Source organism: Triticum dicoccoides, chromosome 3A, assembly GCF_002162155.2.
Source record: "Triticum dicoccoides isolate Atlit2015 ecotype Zavitan chromosome 3A, WEW_v2.0, whole genome shotgun sequence".
In the NCBI taxonomy this organism is placed as follows: domain Eukaryota; kingdom Viridiplantae; phylum Streptophyta; class Magnoliopsida; order Poales; family Poaceae; genus Triticum; species Triticum dicoccoides.
The window spans coordinates 640973896-640984454 of NC_041384.1; the positions used below are offsets into that span (position 1 = coordinate 640973896).

A 10559-nucleotide genomic window follows, 5' to 3' on the forward strand; every position below is an offset into this window, starting at 1 on the left:
TACTAGTACTGCGTGTTAGATTAAAAAACACGATCAAGATCGAGAAAAAGATCGTCAACAAGAGACATTACCTGGACTTGCTTGATGAGGGATCCCGGAGAGGGGGGCTTGGATAGCGTGGTGGCTTTGAGCTTGTCTGCAGTAGTCTCGGCGGGGTGCTTGCGCTTCTTCGTATCTTGAGCCTCGACGGTTTTGGCCAGAGCCATAGACATCATGTCGGCCGGTGCTCCGGCGTCCATCCAAGAGAGGAAGCTGGGAGAGAAGAGTGAAATGATGGTTGCTTCGTCCGTCCAACTTACTGCTGGAAAGGAGGGGTTTTTGTGATTTGATGGCTCATTGGGCATTACTGCGGTGGTTCGATCAGGGTAGTCTACCGTCACTCTACTACGGAGTAATTTAGTGCATGGCTGGTGGACCCAGGTGCTGGCTGTCGCACACGTCGGCGAAAGTGAGTAATTTAGTGCATGGCTGGAGGAGGATCCACATGGTAGAGCGTGTCCACTGTTTTTCTGAAGAAGAAAATGATTACAACAAGCATTTCCACTCTTACGACAGAGGAGTGCGAAACACGTCAGCCACTTGAACGTACACAGTGCTCCTACTAATAGGCATGTGCAGTGGGTCATACGTCAGTACTACACAATCTTGTTGCTAGTTTAGTAAGATATGACGATAACAAATGATGTTGTGCGCATGTAAACTACTCCTATATGTAACATAGTACCGCTTTTTCGACTGTGCGGACGAGAATGAACGGTGAGATCAATGTTAACAGAACTAGGTCCACAGCGCACAGAGAGTACGGTGCTACAGTGCTCCATGAAACATGAACCATATGAAGCACAAATAGTGTTAGGCAGGGTGTATGAAGGGTGCACGGGATGGGAGGAAAAGTTCCCTTCTCGACCCACTTTTGGGTGTTTGGCACAGTGCATGAAGGGTGCATGAGTCCACACTAGTAGGTTGACAAAAATACACGAAGAGGAAACAACTATATTGAGATGAGAATGCAACCAAACACACCCACACGCTTTGTGCTACAGTGACTGATCTGCATCGTCTGAGTTTGATCCAACGGTCATGTTGTGCCGAGACATGGACATGCCCATGCAGAGGGCGCCTAAACACCACCGAAGTCCCTCTGCTTCTCGAGGCGCACGACGTTGGTGATGCAAGGTGCAACCGCCCGCTCCCGGTCGACGGGAGCCAGTGTCAAGCGCCTCACCTCGGACTCCGTGATCTGTTGCGCCGCCATGGCACCAGGTAGAAGCAATGGGGAGAGGAAGCAAAGGGGCGAAACGGCTGAAAGGCAATGCAATCTACGGGAAGGCGGAGGGAGCGGGGAATCTTTTGGTTTTCACCACGGTAAAACACCAGTCGACGCCTCCTCACATCAGGGAGCAGTGGGTTTTTACAGGCGGAGTCATCGTTACTAATTGCTGTCGTGCCTGCTCCCTTCAATCAAAAAATTAAAAATCCTGCCACGCCTGCTCCCGTCAATCAAAAAATTAAAAATCCTGCTGCACCCAAACACCAGAGCAACGCCGTGGTGGATATTTAAATTTACCTGCCGGCAAGTAGATAAAAAAGGGGTGAAAAAACAAATGTGGCAGCGGCCTAGCTAATCATTCGAACTAGCCCAACTAGCTAGCCACCGTGCTTCACTGATGTACTCAGCGGGAAAGGTGGTCTTTCGTGATTTGACGACTCATTTACTTGCTTCAGCACTACGACCGAGGAGGACCCAGAAAACGCGTGGTAGGGCATCCCACATCAGGAATAATATATGCATGCACCACCCGGGAGGACCTCGAAACCGCACGGTAGAGTGTGCCACGTCTCGGCACGGAGGAAAAATGTGCGTGCAAAAATATACTGTATCAGACGTAGTACCTATGGTTCGACCTCGGGACCCAGCCAGTCGGTCGAAAACACCCCACTAGCCACACAGCTTCATCATGCAAACGTGGCACGGAGGATAGATGTGGTTAGCTCCGTCTCGACCAGCCACAACGTCTCTTGTTCTAGGCGATTCTTCTATTTTCCAAGCTTTTTTTAGTTGTAATAACACCACGGCAAGCTAGCGCCGCTCTTCGTGTGTGCCCGTGCAAAGGTTAGACGATGGAGAGAAGAGAGATTGAGATCGCAGACCTGGGACCCACGAGTAAGTGAGACAACGGTCATGCACGTGTTGACGAGGCACTCCCTCTACTCTACTCAACGCAAGTACTGTATAAAATCAAGTTATGGGACAAAGCCAACAACCGTTCGTTTTTTCAGGCTATCGACTTATGCTTTGTACTCTAGGTTGCCAGTTCGAATCTCGTCTTTCAGATTTGTTAGTTTTAGGTCCAAATTTGATTAATGACAAGTGAGACCCCCGTGTGTTGTTCCGATATTTCAGTGTAGGATGGTTTTTTCGAACAAACACTTTGCGCGGTTAGGACAAGTAACAGCACGACTTACACGTTTTTTGCAAGTTTACGAACAAAAATGACAGCGGCATAGAATATCACATCCACCCCGCAGCTTATATACTATGGTGATATGAGTTTTTACACTGTTGGAAGTGAGATCCAATGGCTTGGGAGTAGTCTTTGTAATTATGCGCAATTTCCAAGCTCTCCAAAGGTTTTTTTTTGCAAATAAAACATTCAGGCCTTGTGTGTGTGCTGCTGCATCTTCGATCCAACGGCTCCCCGGTGCTCATATTAGGTGCTCCCCGTAGCTTAATTACCGGCTATGGTGATATGAGCATCTAGGTCGTATGATCAGTGATCAGATGGCACATGCGTAGTACTTGTACTTTCTGCGCATTTCCCAAACTCTATCAGCCGTATATTGCAGAAACATTCAAACCTCCTACTGTGGACCATTAGATCTCACTGAACTCGTATCACCATAGAATCTACGGTGCGGGAGCACCTCATACTCTCCCATGCGAGAAAACATAAGGTGCTATCACAGCTTGGATGCTACGGTGATACGAGCTTGGAGGTCGTTTGATCTGAGATCCAATGGCATCGGAGCAGTCTTTGTGCTTGTAAGAGTGGCAGAACTCTTTTGGGGCTTTTCTGCAAAAAGCCATTCGAACCACCGAGGAGGTGTTGGGTCACAAATCCAACGCCTCCGAAGAGCTTGTATCACCAAAGCATCTAAGGTGTGGTAGCACATGATATTCTTACATACAGGAGAATATGATGTCCTCCTTCATCTTTGATGCTACGGTGATATGAGCTTCGAGGTCGTTGGATATGGGATCAAAGGGCATCTATGTAGTTTTTGTACAAATTGTGTGCAATTCTCAAACTCATCAAGGTTTCCTGCAAAAATATTAAGACACATCATGTGAGCTGCTATATCTCAGATCTACAAGCTCCAAGCAACTCGTATCGGCATATAACATCTAAGGTATGGGGGCACATGATATTCTCCCGGGGAGGAGGGTGGGGGGTGCACAACCAATCGGTGATTGGGAGGGCGGGGACAAATATAATCTAAACAACCCTAAACAGAGCTCCACAATTTTATCTAAGGTCGAGGGGTTGACCCTCAACAATCATAGCTCCGCCTAAACACAACATTTGCATGTACTGTAGTACTAGACTTAATATTCATGTTTCAGTTTCATGTTCATTTTAAATATTGAACTGAGGAGCATAGATGTCTTACATTTTACTCCCGTCGTTCCTAAATACTAGATGACCCGTTGCGCCCATGGCGCAAAGGCCGAATGCAAGCCAGGTATTGGAGGAGGACTTGTTGACATTATTTATTAACAAATTATAATAATGTGCGTTCATTTTTTCCCCGCAAGCAAATAAACTAACTATAATATTTGTAGGCAGTCCTCTCTCGACAGTTGGGAGTTTTTTCCCGTGAACAAATAAACCAACTATAATTAAGTTACCTGAGTTCACTACGATCTGCTGGTAAATAAAAATTTGGGAATGGCGAGCATACATTTTTTTTAAGTATTATTTTCTTATCAAATTTGGGAAATGTAGAGCTTAAGTCAAAAAAATGAAAGTAAGACTCCTCCGGCCTCATTAAAGCTAAGAAGGCACCTTGTCGACCTCATTAAAGCTGAAAAGGCACTCTTCGGCCTAAGAGGGGGCATACTTTTGAAAAAATTGAATTAGGGCATACATTTCCCCAATTTGTTAATGTAAGCTCTAGAACAGCTAATATTGCATTGGGAATAGCAGATACAGTAGGCGATTGAGTGAACAAATACTTACAGTAGATTGAAACAGTCATTCGAGAGAGAGGGTAAAGCAAAAGAGGTCTAATAGCGTTATCCACGGAATATGGAAGTTGCTCCGTTCGGATTTAAACAGGGAAAAGTATGAAGGAGTTTTGGCTTGTCTTTATGACTGCCAAAACCGGGATTGCAAACATGCAAGTAACATAACAGTAGACTGTTTAAAAGGGTGTTGCCGGAAGACAGCGGTGGCCATGCAGCGTTCACTTGTTCTTGCGGGCTTGAAAGTAGCGAAGGAGAAGGTAGTAAAGGCCAAAACAACCTGAGGAAAAATACAAGAATATTCATAAGTTAAGAACTCAACATGGTACCGGAAAGTTTATAGGAGGAAAATTGCTACTGCAGCAAAGCTTATTATACATGTAGCATTGTAGCCTATCAGTTATTGGCAGAAGGCGTGGACATGAATACATGTATGAGCTGATTTGAGAGGAAGATAAAAGTGAAGCAGTGAAAAGATTATTAGTTGCGTGAGTAGACATACCACACAGACGCTCATTTTGAAGCGCAGATTGCTTAGGGACCTATCATTGTTTTATGAAATGGTTGATGCAGCAGCAGCAGTAGTGGCAATCCTGAAATTATGAAGTTTTCAATAAAAGGCATACGTTAGTAATGCGTATTTATATTCTATATGAATATAAATAGAAGGCCAACAAGACAAAATAATGAATGTGAGGCAGCAAAATTCAGAAGCTGAATTATGTTGGGGTTGATAATAGCAAATTTGTTATGGTTCATTCGTCTATTCCCAATCTGGATAAATAGTCAATAGCATTTTATGTCTCACTGTATAGATATAGTGTACCTGTTAAGCCTAGCTGGCTGAGCAACCGCCGCTTCCACGCTGTTGGCAGGTGCAGCAGTACAAGCATCTGGATCAACATCAGCAAGTGCAGGGGCCTGTGACAGGGATATGTTGATCACTGGGAATCATCAAAGGAAAAATCAACAACAATAAAAGAGAAAGCTGGTGTGGCCACCTGATCATCGTTCTTCTCCTGCCAAACAAGGATATGTGCATGGGGCACCCCCGTTTTCTGGAACTCCACGGTGTGGACAACTGCAAAGCAGCAGCAGGGTAAATGTAAAACAGGAAAAGTACGACATGTGGGTAAGAAACAATGAATTGGAGGAAGAAAAGGTACTGGGCATAGTACCAGCAAGCACTGTCCCAAACACTTGCCCAGTCCTGATTGTGTGCAGGTAGTCAAGTAGCTTATCTGATGGATTTGAATGGTAATATCAGCTCCATCGACTGCTTTTTGCCCATGTTCAAGGGTCTCAATTCTCTCAGGCCACTCTGGATCACATGCAAAGGTTGTGAATATATCAGGCGAGCCATGGACTTGCGAAACAGCCACTGCATCATGGAAATCTTCAGTCAGCAAAGCCCACCCGCAAAAGATGACGGCATCATGTGCTTCTTAACAACCTCGGGTCCGCCAACCTTGTCAAGCCCAGAAGCATCAACAACAGGCTGGAGCCTTTTAATGCGCATGTCGCCCTGAAGATTTTTAGAAAGGTTCTTAGCCGAAATGTGGGAAGATCACAAGGCTACAAAGCAAGTCATTTTGCTTGCAACAACAAGAATTGGATGTACATGCAAGAGGAAAGAAAGAAGAATGCATATTACTATGAAGGTAAAAGGTTGTTTTATCCAGGCTCTTATTAATTTGAACATAGCAGTCGTGGGAAACAAAGCTTGATCAAATAGCATCACACACATCAGTGAAGAAGAAACCATTTTTTAGATGTATAAAGAAGGATGTTTTTGTTTTCAAAGGACAAAAGACCCATCAGATTCTTAGACCAGAGGCTGATTTTATTGGTTAGACATCTAATCTACAATGCATTGGTGAGCAACAAAACAATAAACGAGCCTGACAAGGAATCTAGCCTACTGGATACTGAAACCTGACACTAATTTTCTTGGATAGCTAATGAACCTGCATATATAGTGATCTATAGAACATCTAACCAACCTGACAGTGAACCTGCATTTAGTAGCTTCTTAAAAGGTATGAGCAAGCAAAAAACAAAAGTACTGGAACTTAGAACTGCACCAGGAAGAACCAAGCCAATCAATAATGTAACATCAAAACTCTATTTGTTTCTTAACAGGTAGAATTTCCTTGCTGGCACGAAGATGAAATCAAACTCATTTGCATATCAAACATAGGTATGTATATTTGGCATGGATGCAGGCTGAACAACATTTCCAGCAGGAACAACTTCTTCAGTCTGGGTAGCCAACTTGGGAGCAGAGCCAGATAGCGCTGCACCCTTAGACTTAGAGAGCTCAAGACAAGTTTGCGGCAAGCGCTTTTTGGGCATGGTGATTTGCTGTTTAAAACAAAAATATCAGTCATAGGCAAAGAAAAAGAATCTTCAGAATGTATAGGACAAAACAAAGGAAGGGCTGATACCTGGGTGTTTTAGGCATAGCAACCTGTCCTTTTGCTCTGAATGCAGATATAGGAGTGTTCATCTGCCGAACAAGTAGCACAAGAGTTAAACGATTGAAAAGTAAGTTGAAAGAGGAAACCAGCATCAGTTATACCTCATCCGGAGGTAGCTCTACAAGTGTAGATGATACTGTAGCGAAAGACGTGAGAATGGGCACCGCCATGCCTGAGCTCTCAGCAGAAGATGATGCTCCAGATGTGCATGATGCACCCCCAAATCCAAAGGATGCTAGTTCAGGCTTAAAGGTTTCATCAATCCTGCCAACTTAGAAGGATAACTGGGTGCTTGCAGGCTGAAAGCTCTTAGTGGAGATAGAAACGACATTAGATAGAACAAATAATTTTGTAGTTTCAGTACAAAAAAGTTATCACCTACAGCTACAGAGAGAGATCCTTCTCAAATCTCTGTTATCATGAAGACTGCTAGAAAGCAATGGATTGAAAAAACAAAGAACTGAAACAAAAACATGCCATACGAAATAAAATAAACCAATAACCTGCATTTGAGGAATAGTGATTTCCTTTAGTTATTTGAAATGGGGTAATCTCAAACCTTACGTACAGTAAGCCTTGTTTATCCTTAAAAAATGGCTATTAGACTACTCCCAGCTATGTACATGAAAGAAAAATACACCTAATAAAGCATTTCGTAAACTGGGCTAAGGGTCGCATATCTCTAGCATTACTCAATCTGGAATACTGGACATGAGAAACCAAATTATATTGTTCAGTTCTTATCAAGCCAGGAAGAAAATATGAGGTGAAATTCATATGTACAAAGTTTAGTAAACCCACGCCGGAAAGAACAAGCACGTCGTCCTTCCTCCTTGTTCGATTCATCACTTCCCACTTAAAAATAAACAGACTAAGGCGGGTGGAGGTAGCCAAAACTGCCACCTCATGTAAATGACAGTAAAACATGGAAACCCAACACATCATGCCACTCAAGCATTTCTTTATTGTGCCAAGCAATTATTTCACCATCAGGATCAGGGTTAGATGCAAGAATCAAATTTTCTGCTATGGAGACGAGAAATGAGCAATGATTACAGAAAACAAGCAGCAGCAACTTCATAAAGGCTACGAACTCATCATGGAAACCTGCCCAGCGCAAATTTAACAAATTTTGTAGTATATACAGCTAGGTCTAGTTTAAATTAAGAATGAACACAAACACATATATAATCTGGCAATTAGTACAGGTGGAATGCAGATCCGGAAAAGAAAAGGTTTAACTAATTAGTGTATACTCAGATGTAGAAAAGGATAAAACATCTATAGAATTCAGGATTTAATTGAAGATCCAGCTGAATTTAGACATATATCATAACTTCATAAGTTCATAACATATGTAAGGTCTAAAAGCTTGAAATTTTTGTTCTGGACATTTTGACATTTGCAGAATAAAGATGAGGCGAACAGTCGATCTTGGCATATTGATAGAAAAATTATACCTTAACAGAAATTACCTAGTCTAACCAATGCATAATGCGATGGCCTCCGTGGTTTCAAAATGAATGAATACAAGAATATGGAATGTTGGAAAAGAATTATAAACATCTGAATCGCATCACTGTGATACTATCTACAGGAAGAAACTGGCAAACCATCTAATTAAATGGTAGGCGATTGTCATTGACTATGTCCCCTCCATTGACGTGCTTCATAGAACTCGCTGCTGCAATTACTGCAATATGCTGAGCACTGAAACTCTCCTTGCAGAAGAACTGATCAAGGACTGGAGCCAACCTACAATCCAGCCGAACGAAGAACCTAGCAGCATGTTTTAGACGAAATCAGTGGGCTACAAGGAAACATAAATTAATGAAGAGAAGATGCATAAAAACAACAAGCAGATAACCCACAGAGCAAGCATGCATTGCCCATCATCCATATAATTAGGCATGAGCAACCATTGGGTGGCACATACATCAAAAATGAGAAGGTGATAATTTCATTATGAAGCACACAGATTAAATATTGGGTGGCACAACCATTGGGTTGCCTTCATCACGAAGCAGCAACCACTACCCACTATACACATACTTTCCAAAGCACTAACGCAAACATTCACCATGCCTAAAATCAGTAAGCATTAATCATATTGTCTGGTGGTTTACAGAATCACTGGATAGACTCACACGTTCCACCCAAAGAACCAACCTAAATTGGCACTGCAACGCACTGAAAACCGACGACAACACACAAGCATGCACACAAACCAAAATGTACAAATATCTTCTCCAATAAGCAAGGAGGAAGCGAACCACCAGGGCAACCGTGAGCAAACAAAGGCGCACCTTCTTGCAATAGAAAGAACCAACAAAGCAAGGGGGCATATGAGAGCACATCTCACCTTGCAGATTGACGGAACCAACAGCGAGGTATCGAGCAAATCACCTGGACAGGCAAGGAAACAAAAAAAAAACAATGATTTAGCCCACAGATATTTTATCAAACATGACAAGAGCAAGAAAATATCTAAGCCTTCAGATTGATTTAATCAACGGCGAGCGATTGAGCAAAGCACATGGACAGGCATGGAAAACAAAAAAAATGATTTAGCCCACAACCATTTTATTGATCAGGACAAGTGCAAGAAATGTCTAACCTTGCATATTGACAGAACCAACGGTGAGTGGTCGAGCAAACCACCTGGACAGGCAAGGAAACAAAAAAAAAACAATGTTTAGCCCACAACCATTTTATCGAACAGGACAAGAGCAAGAAAATATGTAACCTTGCAGGTTGACCGATGCTGAGCAACTCCAGGCCTCTTCCCATCCCCTCTGTTGTTCCATACAGAAGCAGTAGTGAGATGTTGGAGGGAAAGAAATGGAGAAAATGAGAGATGGGGGGAGGGCTCTCAACGCCTCCACCTCCAGCTCGCCCGTAGGGCGTCCTCAACTGCCTTTAGCCTGAGCACCTCCAGCCCGTGAGAGCTCCAGCCCTTGAATCCGTCATCCCGTGAGCACTCCAGCCCGAGCTCCGCCATCTCCGCCTCGAGCTCTGACATCACCGCCACCTGATCCACCCAGTCACCCCCCTCTGGCCATCGAGAGGGTCAGGGAAGAGAGAGAGAGGGAACTGAGGGAAGAGAAAAGCATCTGCGTGTGAAGAGGGGGTTGGCCTCGCCGCTCCAGATCGGGAACCTGGGAGGAGGTCAGGAGAGGTGGCGGCCTCCCGGTCGCTCACCGGCGCTCGCTGTCGGCCGCATCAATCGTCGATGGTGAGGGTGCGATGGCCAGCAGCAGCAGGGAGGAGATGGGAGAGGAGGCGGAGATGGGTGGCACAGGGAGAGGCGCGGAGGATGCGGGGGAGGCGGCTGCGGGGCGAGGCGCGGGGGGAGGCGGCTGCGGGATTGCGGAGGAAGCGGGGGAGGCGGCTGCGGGATCGGCTGGTGGACGTAGGGTTTCTTTTTCCAGATCGCGATTGGCGAGCAGGACACCCACGATCCATTGTCCACAGCCCACGACCGACCCGCCCCTGCTTTTAATCGACAGAAACAAGCAATGAGCGTGTCGCTGCAAGGCTACCCCACACGCAAGCGTGGCCCACTCGTCAGCTGCCCCTGGGCCGATCACGGGAGGTACAGAAAAACGAGCGACGGGATACTTACCAGGTCGACGAAAATCACTGTTACCGCGCCAGCGAGGTGAAGCGTGCGCACAGGATCATTTTGAAATCGTGATGGCGCTGGATCGGCGGGTACTCTAGGAGGCTTTATATGTTAGATTAGTCTTTTTAGAGGCTTCAAATGGACTGGCACATACGGATGTATATAGACATATTTTAGATTCTAGATTCACTCATTTTGCTCCGTATGT

The 10559-nt window shown here is 44.6% G+C and overlaps 1 long non-coding RNA gene across 9 annotated transcripts; it reads right to left on the bottom strand.

Annotated features, from left to right (window-relative positions):
• Positions 1 to 4114: 4114 nt before the first annotated feature.
• Positions 4115 to 10115, bottom strand: LOC119269827. 9 transcript variants are annotated; one of them, XR_005133743.1, is made up of 12 exons: positions 9473 to 10115; positions 9344 to 9387; positions 9089 to 9132; positions 6828 to 8505; positions 6694 to 6755; positions 6250 to 6610; positions 5715 to 5771; positions 5425 to 5627; positions 5248 to 5327; positions 5073 to 5167; positions 4749 to 4839; positions 4115 to 4526 (listed from the first exon to the last, which is right to left on the bottom strand). It is a non-coding gene; the product is annotated as an uncharacterized LOC119269827 (long non-coding RNA). The 9 variants fall into 9 exon arrangements; XR_005133744.1 differs by having other exon boundaries at positions 5700 to 5771; XR_005133740.1 differs by having other exon boundaries at positions 5425 to 5567; positions 5663 to 5771.
• Positions 10116 to 10559: the final 444 nt, after the last annotated feature.